The sequence below is a fragment of the Protopterus annectens genome, chromosome 12.part0 (genome assembly GCF_019279795.1).
Source record: "Protopterus annectens isolate FY-2018-M chromosome 12.part0, PAN1.0, whole genome shotgun sequence".
Lineage (NCBI taxonomy): Eukaryota > Metazoa > Chordata > Ceratodontiformes > Protopteridae > Protopterus > Protopterus annectens.
The window spans coordinates 459,171,808-459,194,734 of record NC_056746.1 but is presented as its reverse complement, the minus strand read 5'-3'; positions in this window follow the sequence as shown (position 1 = coordinate 459,194,734).

Below are 22,927 nucleotides of genomic sequence, written 5' to 3'. Positions count from 1 at the left end.
GACTGCAATTAGGAATACAGACAATAGGCAAGAGGGAACTGGAATTTATTGGAGAAAACTGTCAAAGGAACCAAGGTATTGGGAGCAAATAACTAGAGGGGGAATGTTTAAAAAAATGGGAAGATACCACAAATTTATTTGGATTGCAGGTTAGAGATTTCCCTATCAAAGATTAATATCAGAGCATAGGGGTGTCCTAATGAAAGACCATATCTGGTAGAGTTTTTCATAGAATCTAGAACAGAAGCTGCTGTTACAAAAAGTATAATTAGTCATTGCCTTCTTTCAGCTTTTCCCGGTTAGGGGTCGCCACAGCGGATCATCTGTCTGCTCATGACTGGCAGTGGAGTTGTATGGTGTCAAGTTGCCAGCCCGGCACCCAACCTTCCACATAAGGCACACTCACGCCTAGGGCCAATTTAGAGTGTCCAATCCACCTATAGTATGTCTTTGGATGTGGGAGGAAACGGGAGCACCCAGAGGAAACCCCCCCCCCAAAAAAAGGTACAATTAGTAGAGCATATCAATATTGCATGATAGCTATAAAATTAGAGGAGGTTATAAAGGATTGGGAAGAGACATTGGATAAGCAACTCACAAAGAAACACGTACTCTAATTTGCAAACTCTTTAAGAAACCCGCTTGAGTAAACATGCTGCTACCCAGTAGCAGCATGCACCCTCAAATCACAAAAAAGACTGTTGTGAAATCCCAGGGAAAGAGGGTAATGAGAGTTTAAAAATATTTTTTTTCCACTAATGTAATAAACTTACAATGGGACTTTCTTATCATGGGCAATGGGGAAAATTGCTTCACATCCTGGAGCCAAATTAGAACTCTGTAGCAACAAAACAACCCAAGCCCAAATGAGCCCCAGGTAGGACTACTAGGGAATTTTGACACATATATACTGACAAAAATGATAAAAAAGAGAAAAAAAAAGCATGGCTTTACCATTCACCACTGATTACAGAGTAATTTCATTATTTATTTCATTATTAGTTGCCAAAAATACTTGAATCTGGGCCCTTTTTTATATTTTGAAGAGCAATGAATGTGATAAACTGGGTCAAGAGCAAAACCATGGAGGAAAATGGTGTGACTTTCAAATGTGGACCACCCTACTGCACCTTTTAAAGATATGAGTAACTCTGACCATTTCTACTGCACCTTCAGCCAGACTTGCTGGAGTCACAAGAGGTGCAGTTGTAACACTCAATTTGTCATCTACAGGGCCCAATGTGGCTCTTGCATAACTTTCTATGAGGGCAAAACTATTAAGTTAAAGGTCAGAATGGCCCATATTTATCAAATGTAAGAAAGTGCTCAAAAATCCACTGAAGTACCACTTAGAAACCTTGGACACGAAAGATTCAGCTTTCATGTACTGAATAAACTAGAGATGGGGCCTCGAAGGCAACAGGAATGCTATCTTACAGAAGATGGAGCTCCACTGGATCAAACTAAATGCTTGCAAATGACCTGGACTCAATACTTGCATTTCCATCCAAAGTGTTTTAACAACACCAAGAAAGCTAAACCACAGTCTGTTGTATTGAAAACAAAACAAACGGATCTGGAAATCTACAAAAAAAATCTGATAAAAAAGGTGGACACCTAAGCACTTACACTGCTATATTGTTTTCTCAGATGGATCTGAAGAAGCAATATGCTGAAAGTGTTTTTAAAATGTTAGGGAATCCTTGGTATCTCAGGCAAGACAATTCATTCATTTAAAGTAGTACATATGGTTCTGTTTAAACAAGGAAAAAGGAATTATCTTGCTTAAAATGGCTAAGTCACTGTTGGACTTTTCTGAATTTGGTTAACTGATATTGATATACAATACCTGCACCACACCACTTGGAACACATAGCCCTCCAGAACACCCACCATCACAGCTCTCACACAAAAACACAAACCACACACCTACCTTCACGGAAGCTCTCAATAATAATCTTCCCAAACAGCAGAGACCTGCAAATCAGAAACACACTACCACCACAACACAGCACAAATCACAAGACACACAGCTCATGCACACAGTGCGCCCCTTAACCTAAGCCCCTAAGGCAAAACATCTTGTCCAATACACTAATCAGAGGTGACTCGATAGTGAGACACACTGATGTCCCACTCACTAGATTGAATAAGAAGGTAACAGTCAGCTGTCTGTCAGGTGCCAGGATCCGGCACAACACACGCACTCAGGTTACTACACAACCATTACAAGTATGACTCTGTCATTGTCCATGTGGGTGTGAATGACCTGAGATGCACCTCTCTGGACTACATGAAGAGACGTGGAGGAGCTCTCAAATTATGTGGCCCAGGCAGGTATGACCCTAGCCCTGTGCAGCATCCTACCATTACCCAGAATGATACCACAGTACAATCAGAAAATGATTGACTTCAACAATTGGCTAAGTTTCTGGTGTCATTCTAAGGGGGTCCAGTATCAGTCTGCTTGGGGGGACGTGATTGCCAGACCTCGATGCTTTGCCAGAGATGACCTACATTAATCACCCCCTAGGTTTCTGGATCCTGGCTAAGGCTCTTGCCACCCCTATAGTGCCTTTTTTAGGTGGTGTTCCAAAGACCAAATTACCACTGTAACAGCTATAAATAAATGCAATCTGAGGGTCATACTGCTCAGTGCTAGAAGTCTAAATCTCAAGATGCACTCACTCGAAGCACTCCTCAAAATGGAGAACATTGACATTTGTGCTGTAATGGATACCTGGTTTAAAGCAGCAGAAAGCACTCCTGCACTACCAGGCTATAACTCATTCCACAACTTTCAGCCCCAGAGCATGGACCGAAGCTCCAAAGGTGATGGCATCTTCATATTCATAAAGGGTATGCACACCTCCGGACTAGTACCCCAGCATAAAGCATCGGAGATAGTTAGGTACAACTAACAGTGGGTAAGATGGCAATTCAGGCTGTAGCCTGCTATAGGTCCTCAACCATGTCCCAAGACTTTCACTCCATGTTCCTAAGCACCCTGGAAACTATTAGGGTCCAACCCAACACTCTCATACTGGGTGACTTCAAATACCTCTTTAGCAACTGGGAAAACTTCTCATGCACCAATATACTTGCCCAACGCTTCCTGGAATTCATTAATTCCAATGTGCTGGACCAGCTCATTCTTACCCCCACTAGAGGAAGCAACATCCTTGACCTAGTTATTACTAACATGGGCAACCGTTGCTCAACATCAATAGTCATTTCCTCCCAAGTTAGATCAGACCACAAACTAATTACCTTGGAAATTCACATCTCACCCACACCACCAGCAAGGGTAACCACCATGAAAAATTTCTCCAAAGCTGACCTAAAAATAGAGGTGGCTAACTTCATGGCACCCATGCAAATGGGAAATAGGTGCATGACCGCCAAATCATACACCAATGCACTGTACGAACACATACATAAATGCATGGAACTAGCCATACCCAATAGAACCAAGATGCTCTCCTCCAAAAAAAGGAAGCCAATCTAGTGGTCCCCTGCCATTAGCAAACTCTACAAAAGAAGGAAGTAACTGTTTCAGAAAAAGGTGAAGTCCCAACATTGGAAAAACTCCCTTATTAACCTCAACAAAAAGTTCAGATACCTCATCAAAACCTCTAAAGCTAGCAATGAAGGCTAGAATTGTGGCAGACACTAAAAGCAACCACAAAGCCTTCTACAGTTATATCAAGAATCTCCACGGCAATACCCATATTTGCTCTGAGTTACTGCACAATGATACCTTCTATACTGAGCCAACAGATATTGCCAACATACTGGCCGACAGATTCAGTGACTTTACCCCTTCCCCCTTTGATGACTCTGATGAAGCCAATTACTGGTGAAAGTGCTTAGTTGAAGGAACGTATTGTTGTCAATAAAGCTGGTGTGTTCCATGTCGTCGTCGGGATTTTTTTCTTCATTTTCCAAGTTTTCTTTCCCTGTTGGGAATTTGTTTTTGCTGTACTTCTCAGAAGTTCAGGCCAACATGGAAGGACTCTGGCTTACCAAGTTCACTGATGATTGCAAGCTGGAAGCCATTATTAACTCCTCAAGTGATGTAAACATCCTACAAAAAGGCCTCACTGAGACCAATGACTGGTGTCAAAACCATGGCCTTAAGCTTAATGCCATAAAATGCATAGTCATTCCCTTTGGGAAAAACTCAGTTCCCACTAATTACCACATTGATGGTAGCCCATTGAACACTGAAGGCATTATAAGAGATCTGGGGACACAGGTTGACAGCAACCTCTCCTTTGATCACCACATTGCCACTGTGGTCAGAAAGTCCTTCTATGTGGCACATCTCATTACCAAGGGTTTTGCATCCATGAAGAAAGAGGTCATCTCCTCTCTCTACTCTTCTCTCATTAGACCAGTCATAGAGTATAATGCCCCATTTGGCATGTACCTCACTAAACATCTGCAACAACTGGAAAGGCCGCAAAAGTACCTCACAAGGAGAATCCTGGGCCTTAAACACATGCCCTACATGGACAGATTCAAAAAACTCCAGCTTTTCTCCATCTCATATTGTCTATTAAGAGGCGATCTCTGCTGGACTTACAAAGCCATGTCTGACCCAGCCCTGTTAGAAATATTACACCTAATGAAATCCCAATCCCTCTGCACCACACACTCCAGGGACCTCAACCTTATTACCACAATCAACAGAACATGCTGGAGGGACAGGTTCATAACCCAGAGACTGCCCATGCTCTGGAATAGACTTCCCATACATGTCAAGCAGAGCACCTCACTGTCCCTTTTTCAAGAGAAATCTTGATGAGTGGATGGGAAATAGAAAGTTCACCCCAGGGATCACTCCAGTGACTCTACTTGATAGAAGCACTGAGAACTAATGGCAACATAATGCCAGGGCACTTCTATGGGCTAGGCTTGTAAAGGCCGTTGGCCTAGTACACACAAGCACTAAGAGGATGGGGAGGATTAGCCAGTGTGAATACCCTACCTCATTAGTAGACATTTGGTCATATTTAAATGATATGCATTTTACCCTCGCCATTTAAAACACACACCTATTCTGACATATTCAAATTAGGTGCATTTTACCTCCATCAATTAAAACACCTGGCTATTCTGACCCCCTCCCCTCACAAAGCCCTTATAACCAGGGCAGAGCTCACTGTAAAACGTTTCACTACAAGAACGCACATCCATCTATGAAGACTAAATAAACCATTTTTTTCTCCCAAAACTGCACCAACTACCTTATTCCTCTAGAGAGGAGGGGGTAGAGGAGCCATCAACAGGTCAACTGTAGATCAGATTTGCTTGTATCCAAATCAAAGTCTTGTTTTGTTTGTCCTGAAATCCAAGTCCCTGGATCACAGGTAATATCACAAGTTACCTTCAATGAGTGGATCTTTGATATTCTATTCATTTTAAACTACTACATCTTGCTTTAGTTCACAGCTCCACTGCAATAGCACAATGTTACTAGCAGTACATATCTTATTTTTAAAGACTGTTATTACAGTTTGGCTATTGTAGAATAGCACTTATTACAAAAGAATAGTTTTAAATTGTTAAAACATGTATCATCTCATAAAATGCAAAGCAGAATATCAAAGCCAGACCAGTCAGAAACATACAATGCCAAATACTTATCTTTGTATTTTAAAATACTGATGTCACTTCTCTGTTGCTACAATCTGCTTTACAAGAATAACTCCAGCCAGATAAGTACAGTTTGTGTATTATAAGTATGTTTATTAATGCAGAATGCTTATTAAACAGAAAAATTCCATTAAGAAATGGTCACAGCCACAGACCATTCAGAGCTACAATGCTAGACACAAACTCAAACATCCATGACCACATTCATGTAGATTTGCAATGAGATACTGGTTAACCTAAACTTATCTAGCTGTTTGTAAAAACACAATATTTGAAGTATTCCACTGTAAAAAAGAAAAGGGATGATTACTGCAGCTGTGCTTCTACTATTGCTAGCATTTATTAATCACAGCCACACTTAATTGCATGTTTTCTACTTTGGAGGCCATCTAGATTAGCTTTAAATCCTACTCATCCGCATCTCAATGGGGACATTCTCTGCCATATCTCCTGTTTGCTTCAGAATGTCAGCCTGATACCTTATTAGGAGTCTCTGGCAATTTTAAGGACTTGAATGAAGGAGGAAATATATACCGATCCAACATACTACATTATCATTAGACAAGGTGGTTGGAGTCAAGTCTTCTCTAATCAAATTCAGCACAGAATGGGACAGGTATCTGTAGAGGTGAGGCACAGGGCTTACACATTAAAAGGAGCAAGGACTCATTACTCAGATGAAGAAAAAAGAAGTTATGTCTTACCATAACATTCCATCTGTACTGTTGATCCTCGTTCAGTCATTACGCATGGGTATCAGTTCCAAGCTCGGAACCAAGCTGGCCATTTTCCAAGAACGCGTCAGCTTCAAACTCTTGAGCTGAAACTCTTCCACAACCCCCCTCTCCCTGTTACGTTAGATTGATTTTGCAAGTTAAAGAAGTTAGAGGCTACCTCTGATCAAATAACCTAAGAGAACTGGATGGTGAGATCCACTAGAAACCATAGGGGGGGGGAAGGAGCGAGGTTCGTAATGACTGAACGAGGATCAACAATACAGATGGAATGTTACGGTAAAGACATAACTTCTTTATCTGATATTGTTAAACCTCGTTCATTCCTTACGCATGGGACAGAGTCCCCAGCTACCTCTATTCCTGGGAGGCTCTCATGGAAGGACATTCTTGAGCACCACAGAACTGAAAGATGCTCTTCCCCTGGAGGCCAAATCTAATTTATAATAACTGATGAAAGTATGAGGCGTAGCCCAAGTTGCAGCTGCACAGATGTCATGTAAAGAAGCTCTGGCATGGAAGGCAGCAGAAGTGGCCACCGACCTTGTTGAATGAGCTTTCATGGTAGTAGACAATGAGATATTACGTTGTGTGTAAATAAAGGTCACACAGTCCTTCAACCATTTAGCTAACGTGACCTTTGCAACAGCAGATCCTAACCTAGATCCAGAAAAGGCCAAAAATAACTGGTCAGATTTACGAAAGGGTTTAGTCCTGTTTAAGTAAAAATGGATTTGCCTGTGTATATCTAGGGCAATACTCTCCTCTGAATGCTTGGGAAAGAAAACTGCCAATTCAATGGCTTGATTAATGGACATTTCAGAGATCACTATAGGGAGAAATGACAGATTAGTTCTCAGAGACACTATCTCTATGAAAAATCAAATATGGACTCTTGATACATAAAGCTTGAAGTTCAAAAATATGTCTGGCAGAAGTAATAGCGACCAAAAACAAGGTTTTTCATGACAAATACTTGAGGTCGCAAGAAGAGGCTGGTTCAAAAGGTGCCATTGTCAGAGCTTGTAGAACTAATGATAAATCCCATGGTTGAATAGGTTCTCTAAAAGGTGGCTTCAGATGATTCACACCTTTTATGAAGGTCTTGCACAATTTATGGGACATGAGAGGAATCTTGGACACAATCATGAAAATTAGAAATTGCAGCCAAATATACACTAATGGTAGAGGCTGATAGACCAGATTGAAACAGGTCGGCCAGATAGTCTAGTATTATCGACACTGGTGCTGAAAAGGGGTCTAACTTGTTTATCTTTTAGCCAACAGGTAAATATTTTCCACTTGCTCAGATAAGTAATCCTGGTGGAAAACTTATGAGAAGCTATGAGAACATCACGTACTGGTAAAGAAAGATCATTCTGCCTGGCAATCAAGGGAATTGGAGTAGCCAAGCCGTTAGCTTCAGGCTGTTCAGATTTGGATGAATCAGGTTCTGTGGGTGTGAGATCAACTCTGGGATTGGATGGAGAATCCATGGTTGATCTAGTAGGTGAGGCCAAAGGAATGGGAACCAAATCTGTCAGGGCCAATATGGTGCTATGAGGATTACCTTGCTCTTCAACTGCTGGGCTTTCTTCAGAAACTGGGGAATGAGAGGAAAGGGCGGAAATGTGTAGAGAAGTCCCGAGGGCCAATTGTGGACTAGAGCATCCCTGGGTGACTGTTCCGGAGGGGGAATCATGGCGAAGTAGTTGCTGCATTTGTAGTTGGTCGGGGATGCAGAGAGGTCGCAGCAAGGACAGCCCCAGCGGTGGAAGATCTCCGCCGCTATCAAGGGATTCAGGGACCACTCATGAGGTTGCAGAATGCACCTGCTGAGTCTGTCTGCTATCACGTTGGAACTCCTGGGAATGTGCGTTGCTAGAAGAAAACAGTTGGTAGCCATCGCCCATTGCCATATCCTCATGGCCTCCTGACAAAGGGGGTAAGATTTGGTTCCACCTTGCTTGTTGATGTACCAGACCACTGCCATGTTGTCTGATTGAATTGTAATTGTCCCAGATGGCAGCAGGGGATGGAATGCTTGCAACGCCAGAAGCACCGAACTCATCTCTAGAATATATGCAGATGGGCCTCCAGTTGGGATCAAGTGCCTTGGAATGACATAGCCCCCCCACCCCATCAGGGAGGCGCCCGTGGTCACTGTGGCCTTGGGTTGCTGGGAGGAAAAGGGGTGAGACCATTGTCAGAGATTGTGTGCCATCCACCAATTTATATCCTATTTGCACCTGTGGGTTACTCAAATCATGGCTGAAAGAGGATGCTGAAAAGGCAACCATTGGGTGAGCAGTAGCCATTGTAGAAGCCTCATGTGAAACCTGGCTAGGGGAACAATGGTGATGGAGGCTGCCATGGAACCCAACAGCTGTAGAACAGAGTTGTGTCTTTCGGCTTTTCCTGGTTAGGGGTTGTCACAGCAGAACTCCGGTCTGCTAATGATTGGCAGTTGATTTTTACGTGCCGAGTTGCCAGCCCTGACGCACAACCTTCAACGAAGGTATGCCCATTCATGCATGTCGCCACACAGAAGACGCTCTAGCTGAGAATCTAACCGGACAGCATCTTACTGTGAGGCAACAACGCTACCGCAGCACCAGAACCGAGTGAGCTGTGGATTTTTCCTTTGAAAGGATTGGAATTAGTTGTTGCTTTATCCTTAAAATTCTGTGCTCTGGAATAGCAGCTCTGCAGTTTTGTGTGTCCAAGTTAACCCCTATGAATTCTGTCGACTGAGATGGGGTGAGATTGGATTTCCGCCAGTTTATGGTTATGCCTAGCCTTTGAGCAGCGAGGAGAGAGTATGCCAGGGCTTTTTCCAGTAGATGTCTGGTGGGGGTGGAAATGAGCCAGTCTAGGTATGGAAACACCTGGAATCCTTGAAGTCGCAAGTGAGCTGTGACAACTGCCATGCACTTTGTAGGGGGCTGTAGAGAGTCTGAAGGGCAGTACTCTGAACTGATAGTGACTGGCTCCCGCACGGAAGCGCAGAAATCTTCTTGATGGCCTGTCCACATTTATGTGGTAGTACGCAACTTGAAGATCTATAGAGCACATCCAATTGTCTTTTTCCAAAAGCGGGAGGACAGACTGTATAGTGACCATCTAGAATTTTTGTATTCTCACAAACTTGTTCAATACACTGAGATCCAAAATTGGTCTCCAGTCCCTGATTTTCTTTGGCACCAAAAATAGTAGAGTAGAATCTGTATCCTATCTGGTCTGGAGGGACTATTTGGATGACTCTCTTTCTTAGCAGCTTTTCTATCTCTAGTGCTGCTTCTTCCCTTTGACTGGGTGGAATGTCGGGAAGATTTTTTGAAGGGATGGGACAAAGATCGAAGTGGATATGATAACCTCTGGTTATGATCCTTTGTACCCAAGAATCGGTTAGCCAGGCAGAAGAGTACAAGGAAAAACGTCCTCCAACCACCTCCAGAGGAATGGAGTTGGACCGCTCTTCAGGAGTGCTGGTAGGATTGACCAAGGAAAGAGTCACTGGAACCCTGGTTATGCGGTCCCCCCTCTGCCCTGAAAGGAGAGTCTTCCCTGTGAGTTTCCCCCTCTGCCTCTGGGGGAGAACTCGGCCTGTGTGTCATGGAAAGGACCCTGAGATTTCTTGAACCATATTCTTCCCACTCTTTTGGTTTCGGGAGAAAGCACGTTAAAGGGAAGAATAACGGACACCTATGGCAGAAAGGGTCTTACCGTCTTGTTCACATCTGACCATTGTGCTTTTACCTTTGGGCCCAAAAATGAGTAGGGCTCAATGGGGGCATTAAGAAAGGAAGACTAAAAAGGTTCCGCAAAGTTGCACAAGCGCATCCAGGCGTGTCGTCTCAAGACCGCAGCTGAACTCGCTGCTCCTTCTGATGCATGAGATATCAGTCGCATAGAGGAGTTAGATATAGACTTAACGGTGGCCAGCTGAGAGGCCACTTTGTCACGGACCTCATCAGACACTGCACCAGCCAAGGTTTCAGAGAGCTCGGACACCAGATCCCTTTGAATCCTGGTAAAATGTGCCATATAATTCAGGGACCTGACAGCAAAGGTCACTGAAGCAAAAGTGCGCTTTCCTTTTCTATCAAGGGCCTGGGACTCTGTTAGGTGGATGGACAGTGTCTTTCTTCTGCCAGATTATTTTTTGTTGCGGTCGCCACCACCAAAGCATCTACAGGAAGACCTTTGGACCAATGGGGATCTGAAGCAGGAGACAAGATCTTATCTGGCTACTGGGGAATAGCTTCAACAGTATCAGGGGCCTTCCAAGATGCTGCATCATCTTCAGGTGGAGTAACCCAGGAGGTAGGGGGCCTGGCGCAAAAGGCCTGCAGGAACACAAGATTCCTCAGGGGTCAGATTAGATGGCTGCCATTCACCTCTCTGTTTCAGAATTTCAAGGATATCGCCAAAGGATACCTCAGAGGGTGACCAAGGGGATCCTTCCCCCTCATCTAAATCTGTGTCGTCTGTGAGGGACTCTCCTCTGTGGAGTCCATGTGCTTCCTCTTACACAAACTTTTCCGGTGGACCTCCTCAGCAGGAGAAGCTGGGGAAGACAATGGAAAAGAGGATTCCCAAGGGAATATGTCCTGAGGCCCTTGCACCCGGTGTCCACTAGGTGCGACATGTGAAACCAGTGTACCAGAAGATGGTGGAGGTATAGACAGTCCGGTATTGCCAGCAGCAGCAAAAGCCTTCTCCATCAGTTGGAAGGCTGGTCCACCTAGAGAGTATGTCTAGGACAGGGGGCACTCCTGTGGCTCAGCCTGCCGACTCGGAGTCCCTGGATGGCAGTGGAGCAGCAAGCTATGCGTGTCACAGCTGACATCCTGGGTCATAGCAAACCTTTCCTGCCATGAAGGCAACTGCGGTTCTTTAGTGAGATCCATAAAGGGAACCGCAGAAGGGGACGACTGTACTATATCCATGGACTTCAAAGGCAATGAAGGAGGAGAATAAGGTGTCTTTGGAGATGGGTGATTACCTCCCAAGGAAGGATAGTACCCGAAGGTATGAAAGAGAATAGGAAAGGGATTACCAACAATGGTAAGGAGAAAATTACCTCACTGTAAAAAGGGTAGATAAAGGACAAAAAAAAAAACTGAGGAAATTATGAACACTAGATGCGATAGGGCAAGAGACAATAAAACATCAACTTTTTTGACAGAAAATTAATTTGTAAAGCAATTAAACAACTGACTGTACTTAGTTCAAGAGAAGTAGCTTGACATGACCGGATGGCAACGCGGCAAATTAAATCTGAGGTAACAGGGGGAGGGGATTGTATGTAAGAGTTTTAGCTAGAGAGTTTGAAGCTGACGCGAGCTTGGAAAATGGCCGGCTTGGTTCCGAGCTCGGAACAGTTACCTACGAGTAAGGAATGAACGAGGATTAACAATATCAGATCCTCGATTCTGGAAGCTTAGAGATAAAAAGAACCCTACAGAGATTTTTGCACCAGCATGGTAGGAATAGTGACTTTGGAGACCAAACCCTTCAAAAAAAATTAAAAAGTTGGATGAGATTTAAAGTTCTTGGCATTTGGCATACACACTGGAATCTTACTGAGTCGTAGTTAGCAGCCATTACTTGGATCCCACTGTCTACTGAGAGGCTAACACAGGTAAGGATAATGATAAAGAAAGCAGTAAGATCATGGTCAAAGCAATGCATCTCCAGGTGCAGTACTGTCAGGCTTCAGCAAGTCTGACAGGGTCACAAACGTCTTTCTAACTACAGATTACTTTACCATGATCTTTTTTTTTTTTTTGGCTTTTCCCTATTTCTATCTTCTGAAGTCTGCAGTCCTCCTTAGGTGACACCTTTGTTGTGCAGCTATTGGATGATGCTCTGTAGCAGGACGTGCAGAAGTCCCAGCAAATGCCACAAGTTTCTTCTGTTTAGGAGAGACCCTTAAATGCTGGATGCAATAATACAAAATCTTTTTAATAAAAGTTTTCAGTGTCCACAGGAGAAAATGTTGTGATGCTTTCCTAAACAAAAAATAAGTGAAAGGTGCTAGTCTTAGCTTAATATACCTAAATATTAGTCAAATAATGTCAAAATAGAATAGGGAAAATTCCCTGATGCCCTGGCCAAACTCCCCCCCTAGAAGAATAACTACTACCTCTGAAAAGAGGCCACTATCCTAATGGGACTAGCCTGGTCATCAAAAACAATTACATATATCATAACACCTTGATGGGTCATTGAATGAAGCTGTACTACTGGGTACTTTGAATGTTGTTAGTATATTTATGCATTAATGTATTTAACAGGACAGAACACTAATCACAAGTCACCAGGTTTAGTCCCAGTCCATGAAAAGCACATCAAAATAACATTTAGTGAGACAGTAAGAGGGAAAAGAGGCAATATTTTCTATGGCAGCATTGTTGTAGTCAAAGGTGTGCAAAGCATTTTGTGATTTTTAAGTTTCCGTTTGATTTTATTGGAATTAAGAAGAAAACGTTTGTTAGAGAACCACTGATTTAGAGCTAGGACATGTGTCTGTAGGTCTGGTTGAAGGTTAGGTGATAAGTTGTTTATGTGAAATAGTACCACATCATATGCATAAAGGAGTGTGAGATGACGTAAGCAAAGGTGAAGTTTATTTGTAAAGTAGGAAAATAGTAAAGGAGCAAGTATGGAACCTTGTAATACTCCTTTTTGAAGGTTAAGTGATTGGGAAATTGGGGGACGAGTTTTGATGGAGAAGTAGCTCCTTGTGAGATGAGTTTGAAACCAAGGTAGGAAACTGGGGCTTATGCCTATTTATAGAAGGTCATGGTGGAAGATGTTGTGGTCAAAGGCTTTGTAAGGTCAATAAAGATAGACCCAATGAGCTGGCCTGTATCCATAGCTAGTAGCCTTATTTCCTCACAGTCTCTCCTAGAAACAGCAGTGGGAACATATTTTTGTCAGATTACTTTTTGAAAAAACTTAAAATGGACTTAACTCTTCCTCCTTTACTTGTGCATTAGGCAGCCATCACAGCTTAAAGAAGAGATCAGCTTTACTCCAGGGACATCTGCAAATCAGATTAGAAGAGTTGATGCCTACATGCAATAACTTCCCAAAGTGAAGTACTATTACTACTGCAGTGATCCTTTCAGTATCGTGTGCATTTTTGACAACAGAGAATGATACAGTGCTGACTTCCCCACTCTACATTATCCAAACTTTCAGCGAGATCGCTATTAAAGTTACCCTATTTGATTTATTTCACTGTAGAAAGTGGCTAGTGTTAGACCCAGCTTCAGTTTATGTAATCCCATCTGAATAATACTCCACAGAACATAACACTGAAGGAGAAAACAAAAAAAAAGCACTTCTGTGGAATTAATAAAGCCATAACAGAAGCACTGGTATCTGTACCTGTACAACTTTCTAAAAAAAAAAAAAAATAAACATAGCACTAATTTAAATAAATCCTAAGAATTACAAGACCACTAAAAGGAAAGGTTGTGACACTTAGCTTTGGTCAATCAAATTTTTTTTTTATGTTTTTAACAAAAACTCATGCTGAATAAAAAAAAAAAAAAAACACAGTGGTAACATTTCCAAGTTGGGTACAGTCAAAAAAATATATATTTTAAAGCTACAGTAATTTGATTAATCGCAGTTTCCAGCATTAGATAATTTATCATTTAAAAGCACTGACTAATGCAGTTAGACCTTATGACAGCTGTTAAAGTTCTCCAAAATCTTCTTAAAAATATATATTTATAATAGTGTGGTATGATTTACAACAAAATTTTCAGAACGAATACAAAAACATTTCTACAAAAAGGCAAAGGAAAACATTTTCTCCACTTTGTGGTCTCCATTACTTCTGACAAATCTTGCATGCCTCCTTCTGCAAAATTGCTTCCTTCAGACAAGGAAAGCAAGATTTTGGAAAGATTGTGGAAGATGGTTTATACTTGTACCAAGGCTATTAGACCTATTAATTACCAGACACACGTCTAGGTACTCTGGCTCTACTTTCTTAGACCTCCCAGGCTCTTTCTCAATTACCTGACTCAGAGGCTAAAACATATATTCTTACAATTTTGTCTGCTTCCTCTCAGGTAGCAAGACATTCCATCAAATGTAGTTATGAAACCTTTTCAGTCACTTCCTGATGACATAAAGGCCAAACTGCTTGATGCTTCTTTGGATAACTCTGCCCTTTCTGACAAAGCAGCTGCAGAACTTTTTAAATCCTTGAAGGAAAAGGGTAAGGAACTCCAAGATTTAAAACACTTGCTTGTTTCTCCAGTACCTACATTCCAATAGAATTTCCATGCCAAAACTCCTTTTCTCAGAAGGCCTGCTCATTCCTCCACTTCTTTCTCACCTGGACATAGGTCAAACAAATCTTCCTAGAGACCACCACAGTCAAAGTCCGTTGCTTCTACCCCTACTATTTAGAAGCCCTTTCAGCCCAGACCAGGTTCTCTGTGACAACTAAGTGCTTCTTCCAAGTCATACTACTTTACCTCGTTGCCTCTCTCATTCCCTTTCAAACTAGATGGAGATCACTCAGGCCTCCTGGGTCATTTACATCATTCAAAATGGATACTTTATGACTTGAAAGACTCTTCCTCCCCTTGAGGGAATTACTCAGCCTCCAACCAGCCATCTTCATCTGTTCCCCCTGTTGCTAACTCAGCTCTTGGACCAAGGCACCACTCAAGCTCTTCCTCCAGACTAACAGGGAAAGGGGTTCTACACCAGGATGTTTCTTGTGCCAAGAAAAGTTGGCCCTTGGAGGCCTATTCTAATCCTCTCCCTCTTAAAATCTCTTCCTGGTGGTGCCTTCTTTCAGGATGCTGTCTCTGCAATCTCTTCTCCCCCTAGTCCCTCTGTAATCCTTCCTAGGCTCTCTGGATTTCAAGGATGCCTACCTGTATATCCTTATACACCCTCAGTTCAGGAAATCCTTGTGTTTCTCAGTGGGTACTTTGCACTTTAAGTTCTCTGTCTTGCCTTTTGGTCTTTCCACTGTCCCAAGGGTATTCACAAAGTGCCTAGCCCCAGTCATTGCCTAAGGTAAAAGGGTGACAGGTTTATCCCCATTTGGATGATCTGCTCTTCCTTGCCATCAGCCCAGATCTATTAAAACACCACCTGGCCATAGCTATTCCCTTTCTGTAGGGCTTAGGATTATCAATAAATTAAAAAAAAAATCCAGTCTAATCCCTACCCAGGATCTCATTTTTATGGGGTGCAGGTTCTAAACAGGCTTGATGGTTTTCCTGCCTTCAGAGAAAGTCCTCTTTCTCAGGGGTTTCATGGAGTTCCTTTTGTCTCTTCCTTCCATCATGGCCAGGGGAATTTCAGAGACTACTGGGGTTCATGGCTTCCACAATCCCTATGCTGACTTTTACAAAATTACACATGAGAAAGTTCTAGTGGTTTCTAAAGACTACTTGGTCCCAGAATGCTCATCCTTTAGACATTTTGATTCCTCCTCTTCCCTGCCTGAAAACACTGTTACTTTGATGGGTGTAGCAAACTCAGTCAGAACCCTGGTCTTCCACTTCAAGTCCACAGCTAGCTCAGCAGCTCTTTACAGATGCCTCAGACAGGTTGGGGTGCAGCTTTTGCTTCCAGAAAGGTCCAGGGTCTTTGGTCTCCCTCTCAACAGAGGGAGCACATTAACTTCAGATAGATGAGGGCTCTGATTCTGACCTTGCAGACTTTTCATCTATAATTCTTGCCAGGACCACTCAGGATCCTTACATAAAATACTACAGTCCTTCTGTATCTAAACAAGCAGGGGGGCACACAATCTTACTTTCTTTGTCAATTAGCTATGAAAGCATGGGAACTGGCTATCCAGTACAAAGTGACTCTTCATGCTGTGGATACAGAGATGAGAGAATTACATTGGCAAATGGAATTGAATGCCATAACATCACCAGAGCTAAATGAGAATTCATCCATTATTCCAATGCTTAAATTGAGAGAACAATTATAAGATGATATTCAAGTACAAAAATAAGATTACATATTAAGAAAAGTATGGATAGATATTACTTGAAGTAAGCTAATATACAATTCTTACAATACAAAAGAAAAAGGTGTTATATAAGTAAATGTTTAATTTTGAGGGATGGTGTCTTTAAGAAATGTTTTTTTTAATGATTGGTTATTTAATTGAATAATTGTATGCAAGTGTGATTACTGGTGTTGAAGATGGTTCTGGATAAGTCCCATGTGAAAGGACGAAAGCGCTTGACCGTCTTGTTAGAACTGTATGAAGTACTGGAATAAAACACTTTTTAAATTTTTTCAAGCCTTGGACTGGTTTCTAAGTCGCTTCTAAAGATTTGGTGCCTAGTTGCATCTAGGCCACCGGATTATAACCTTTGAATTCTGTGGAATTAACAATGCCATAAAGCCAGAAGCACTGATACTTGCATCTGTACATCTTTCTAAAAAATAAACATAGCATTAATTTAAATAAATACCAACAATTACAAGACCACTAAAAGGAAACATCGTGTAACTTTGCTTTGGTCAATCAAAAAAATTTTTTTTTTAATTTTTTTAACACTGAAACTCAAGCTGAATAAAAAAACACAGTGGTAACACTTACAAGTTAGGTATAGACAAAAAAATTTACAAAAAATGCCTTTAAAGCTACAGTAATTTTATCAATTGCAGTATCCAGCATTAGATAATTTGTTATGATTTAAAAGCACTGACTAATGCAGTTAGACCTTATGACAGCTGTTTCTCCAAAATTTTCTTAAAAAATATATATTTATAATAGTGTGGTATGATTTACAACAAAATTTTCAGAATGAATACAAAAACATTTTTACAAAAAGGCCAAGGAAAACATTTTCACCACTTAATATTCGTGCAAACGTTAAAAACTGAGAAGGATGGTCTCTCTCTCTCTCTCTGTAGCAAGGACTGTAAATAAGAACAAGACTGTAAATAAGAACAAATTTTTCTAGCAAGAAAATAATTAGGATTGTCTCACCATTACGATGAATGAACTCCGCTCACAGAGGAACTGAAAGTTATCTACTTATATTACAAAACAACAAGGGATCAAATTCCCTCTTCTAGGTCATCTGTGAGTTTCTGCCACCAGCTTTTTGATACAATTGCATATATTAACCCAACTCCACCCCAGCACGCCTGATTTATATTTCCTGCCCCTCCAACAATGCAGAGGAAAGGATGTGGCAGCCATCTCAAAAATATACACCAGTGACATCCTTATCACTCTTTTCCTTGCTCTTCAACTCAATTACATTATGTTGGGTATACGTGGTACACTTACAGTAAAAAAAAAATTATATAGTCTACATATAACCCAACATCTCCAAAGGAGCACATTCTTTTGGACATTCAAAAGCTTTCAACCTTAATGAAATGGACACATTTTGTTTGTTTGGTGCGAGATTTAAGACTATGGCTGATATATCTAGGAAACAGTTGAGGGTTTGACTCCCATAGCCACCACGAATTACTGTACAACACTGAGCAAGTCACTTAACCAGATCGAGCCTGAAATGGGTCATTGAGGATCATTGCTCTTTAGTTAACCTTTATTTTACTTTAGTTTTTAATTCAAAAACATATACAGCTGCAGAGAATCAGATACCATAAATTTTATACAAAGTCTGAAGTCCTAGACAAACAGCAATAATCTTCAATGAAAGATTCACCAATTTCAATGCATCTACAGATGCAAGAGAAAATTATATTGCTTGCAACTAATATGACTACAGCATGTATTTTCGCTCAGTATAAAGACTTAATTGTAATGTCTTGAAAAAAAATCAAGATATTTTTCCCAGCCTGCACATATAAAATGAAATGAACGACAATATTTTCCCTGTTTTACTCTATATGATAAATCTCCAAGGACTGTAGATTACCAGACTGATTTATACTGTTTGTTGAATGCCCTGACCGCAGTTGCCCTGTTAATGAAAATCAGCATCTCAGAATTTTACAAGTACAGACCAATCATCCCTGCACCAATGAGGAAGCTATGTTATTAAAAGCAGTACAAGGATGACATGGCTCTGAAGGAACCCGGGTATAAGAACAGCGGTGAATCCCGACAGGGAGGTGAAATGGCTCTTGGTAAACAAGGCTTAGTTTTGCCAGCACTAACAAAGGCTCTGTAGTTTAGTAAGGCACTGATACTGCAGGCCTCGTAATATCCATAAACCTTGAGGTGGATGGCAGATTTGCAAAGATACCCATACTGTCCTGGAAACATCTTACTTGACTCTGGACAAGGGTCAAGGCACAGAGGTAAATAAAATGGGGCAGGCAAGAAATATTCTACTAGTCAGAAACAGGATAGTGACTCATGTATCATAGGAAGCATGCATTACAGCAAACCTAAATTGTTAACATACATTTTAGCTAGAACATAGCAATAAAATGGTTAGCCATTCCCTAAGATTTAAAGCATCTAAACACGGACCTGATTGTAAACTAGTTGTCAAAATCACTGAAGAATATGCCTAAGAAACCAGACCACAGGTACACATACCATCATGAAAATCCCCAGGTCTGAAGATAAACATTTTTGGCAATCCTCTGAGAATATGCAGCCAACTGACATGGGGTAAAGGAGTAGTGTGAAGGACATAAAACCTAAGGACAGTTTTAATGCATTGTAACTGGAGCAGACACTACTTGAAAGTTATCCAACAAGAAGTGGCAGTGTGACAACTTTGAAGATAAACCACAAAGCAGCCAGGAAACTATATATAGCTCCAACATTACAAAAACTAATGATGAATGAATAAAGTATAGCTCTCATGTCTTATACATTTCTTGGGAGTCTCCATCTTTTAAAATCAAATGCCTTCCCACCTTCAAGCATGAATAAACCTTCCAAAAACAAAGACTGTTCTTATTGCCCAAGAAATCAATTCACTGACAACAAAAACAGTCCAAAATTGAAAGAATTCTGTGTGGATGTTCCAGGTCTATTATTATAACCTCAAACGATTAAAAGAGCGAACGCTCTTTAATCGGCCCCTTAAAATCGAAAGCACTAAATCCCGAAAACACAGAACTATTTTTTCCAAGGGAAAAAATTGCTGCTTGGCAAAAAAAAAAAAAATCCAAACACAAAATAAATTGGGGGGGGGATTTGCCTCCCACCCCACCAATGTGGGTGTGTGTGCCCCCTACTTAAATATACCAATCCAGAGATCACACCACAGTAGAGGAAATGGCAAAGTCCCGAAAATGGCCTAGTGATTTTTTTCCCGGGGAAAAAAAATCACTGTTCCATGTGTTCGGGATTTAGTGCTTTCGATTTTAAGGGGTCGATTAAAGAGCATTTGCTCTTTTAATTTTTCGAGTTTATAATATAGACCCAGATGTTCCACCATCGCTATAAATAAGACCACTACAACCACTTCAGACTAATGGTGCTTCTTGTGTGAGAGAGAGACTTCACATAAATACAGTGGAATAGGACAGTGGGACTACAACACCCCACTGTATACTGCACGTGTGAAATAAGACACCTTACTTATGCAGCTAAGAATGCAAAAGTTGTAGACAATATAGTAGTTACTTCAATGAGTGTAGCACTTTGTGTGCTTCCAAAGTACATCATACTATGCATTACAGCTTCCAGTGTTAAAGTCTAAGAAATAAATCTTTATTGATGACAGAGTTTTATTTTATTTTTCCATGACTTCTGTTATAGATGATACAACCACGAGTGAAATGCAGAAATATCCTAGGTTTATTAGGATGATATAAAAACTATTGCAAACCCTTGTTGGATGTTGTACTGTGTGTTCCAAGCTGTTATTTGTAACAACTAGTTAATAACCTGGGTACATTCTTTTGATGCAGAGTGATTTACCCACTAAAGATTCATTTGTTAAAATTCCCAATAAGAAATTGTACTTTTACTGATTTTTATAACCTGGTGCTTAGTCAGGAACATAGTATACAGTAGTTTATTAAAATATTACATTTTACCACTGATACTAATTACAGGTATTGCATGATGAACTGTGCAACTCCAGGGGGAAGGGGAGTTGAACTGCACTTACCTGACAGCACCAAGTTGAAATATATTATGGTGGTCATTTCTTTACTCTGTCACAATATGGCATCTGAGCGGGGCAGTCAAATAGGTTACTTTTGACAGGGATTCAGGCAGTCTGTGTATGAAATTGACTCAGTCTTGTCAACTGATCACATTAAACAGTCATTCATCGCACCTGGCAGGCCTAGTGTGTGTGTGTGTGTGTGTACGCTGTGTGGGAGAGAGAGAGAGAGAGTGTGTGTATGTATGTTTGCGCGTGTGTGTCTGTCTAAATGATTTACATTACTGTGGCCATTACCTGATCACACGTCAGTAAATAAAGAACCTACAACTGGCAAGTATAGAGGCAGTCTGTAGAAGAAAGTGATGGTTTGCATGCACCCCAAAGGTGTAATTCTGCTCAGACATCCAGTGATGAGGGGTACATAAAAAGTCTGGAACAATGCTCTGAAACTCATCACACGGCATCTACAATATCACGGTTTCTGGGGCAGTAGCAGCTCCAGACCTGGTATCATTTAATCATATCCTCTGGATAGCTTGAAATCCCCAACAGTGAACTAAAACAAGTTGCTTGATGTTTTACAAATTAGCAGCTCACCTAAGATGCTATAATTTTCCCACACCAGTATTCAGAGCTTGCTGCAGTTTAACATAGTGATACAAAATAGCCCTACAACAGGTGTATAAATAATGGTGTACACTGGCTAATGCAAAGAAAGGGGATTTATTTGTATGCAGATCCAGGATATACTGATAACATCTCAACCCTCAGAGGTCCAGTGATGCAATGATCTGAAATAAATATAATCACAAGGTTGGTTAAATACTCTAAAATATAGCAGAGTACCTAAAATCCCAAAGCATCTAGGGGTCTAGCAACCCTTAGACTATCACATATTTTACATCATATAGAAAAAGTAATCCCAATCTCCAGCACAATCCAACAAAGCCTGCGGCTGGAGCTGTAATGTAATGTATTACTAGCATGACCAATACTGTCAAGCCTGGCCCTACTGGCAATACAGGTGAATGTCAGTTGAGGATGAGCTAACTGTGAGGCTGACAACTTACATGACAAGTTTTTCTTTGGCACAAAGTTCAGGAATAGGAGTGACGGAGCAGCTAAAATTGTGGTCAGCACCACAATGCTCTCTCAACACTACTACAGAGCAATAATGCTAACAGATCACAAATAAGCATACAGACATAGCTTACATCTCAGCATGGCTGACCATTTGTCATTTCCAAGGTGTTGATGGTTCAAAAGAAATGTCAGTACACAGTAACCTTCCAAGGAAACTACACGATCAAGTAACAGAAAAACTCAAAAATGGACAGACACAAAATTCCTATGAAGGCTTAAAAAAGGCCACTAGATGCATTTAATCTGCAACTAATACCAACAGGTAAAAAATTTCAGAACAGGCAGGTATTTGTATCTTGTCAAACTCTGCATTTCAATAATTTTCTGGTGCTCCTTATTGTAGTGAACAGTTTAAATAAAATCACTATTTGGGAGACTCCAAGCAAGTGCCACTGGACTGGAGAAGAGACTAAGCGAAAGGAGGAAATGGAAAACTTTTTTTTACTGTGACAAAACAGCTTTGGAAGAAGAATTTGCAATCTTGTTACCTCCCATCATGTCAATTTCTGAAGACAAGATCTTAAGGAAAACTGTTGCAAAACATCTAAGAAATCATGTGTTGCACTGCCCGGTAGTAACACTCTGCTAGTATGCAGGCTGTTTCTACTTATATGGATGTTGCAGAACAAGATTCAGCAATCTGAAATATGAATATGCGCACATTATACAGCAAATGGTAGATATTAGCAGTTAAAAGACATACATCTTCGAAGTACTGCAAATACTGTGAGAAAGGAGACTACCATTATGCTGGTCAAAAAGCAAATAAAAAAAAAAATCTGTTCCTACAAAGTAGATGTTCCAGAAAGTTCTAGTGGATTACATTCATGCCTTACTAAGCAATTGCTTCACTATGAACACCTCAGAAGATTCTGGTCCATACAACTTTAACTTCTGTTTTAAGGAATTCTGAACTGCTCATTTTTCTCTGAAATCCTAGCAACACTAGTGCATACCTATAATTTTTATTATTATTATTAATCTTTTCTTAACTGGGTTAGTCCCATTAGGCTAGTAGTCTCTTTTCAGGGGAGACCCAAGGTGGTACTTGTACAACTAGGGGAAATGTGGCCTGGGCACTGGGAAACTTCCCCTACTTTTTTTCGATAGGTGCTGAGGGATCTTTTACATCCACCTAACCTAAACCAACTCAAGCAGATACGGCCTTGGTTGAACGCCACATCCAAAGGAAGGCACTCTCAGAAGTACAGCACAATATGACCACACAATTGAAATCAGCACCCAGATAGCCTGTTTCAACTACTGCTAGTTGCGGCTGATGTTAAAACTCAAAACTCAAAGGAAGTAAAGAACACT